The following is a 684-nucleotide window of genomic DNA, read 5'->3' on the forward strand; positions in this document are numbered from 1 at the left end:
TGAAATTCCATGACCTTTGGACTTAGCTATAAAGGCTTCAAAATATGATCAAATTAAAAATGAAAACGACAAAATAGTCATTGACAAAAATTGCAAATGTGAGCAATCAACCAAACAATATAAGTTTTTGCCACTATACACAGAAATTTAGAGAAATAAGATCAATAACATTTTAGGAACAATAAGGATTCCTTTTTACAAATAGGCAACCAAGGATATATGCCTGTATAAAGGTTGCATCATTAACTACTTAAATTTAAAGGATACTACATGCTTCAGCAGCAGGTCTACCCAAGTGAAAAAAATACAGAGATTAACATGGCACTTGCAGTAGGATGATACAAAAATTCGTGAAATATTCCATATTTTTCATTCTTCAAATGCAAGAAATGAAAAAGTTATGAAAAAGTTTATTACAAAAATACAAGTGTAACAATATATGTAATTCATAGAATTAAAGGTTAGTTTGACATCAGTGTATTAAATCTTCACTTTAGAAAGGCCCTTACATAGCATAACCTTTACAAAACTTGAAATTAGATAACATTGTCATCTTATTCCAAAGAAATAAAATCCTGTAAGGACCTAGGAAAAAAGGAATCTTAACTTTTTCTATATGGAATGTAATCTGAAAGGACACATTTATTAATGAACCTATATATTATAAAAAATGTAGACTTCAAA

At 28.4% G+C, this 684-nt stretch overlaps 1 pseudogene; it reads left to right on the forward strand.

The window, feature by feature from the left end:
* Positions 1-270: 270 nt before the first annotated feature.
* On the forward strand, positions 271-370 carry LOC138828776 (U6 spliceosomal RNA; annotated as a pseudogene).
* Positions 371-684: the final 314 nt, after the last annotated feature.

This window comes from Dipodomys merriami, unplaced genomic scaffold (assembly GCF_024711535.1).
Source record: "Dipodomys merriami isolate MVZ:Mamm:240054 unplaced genomic scaffold, mDipMer1.0.p SCAF_1634, whole genome shotgun sequence".
Classification (NCBI taxonomy): Eukaryota; Metazoa; Chordata; class Mammalia; order Rodentia; family Heteromyidae; genus Dipodomys; species Dipodomys merriami.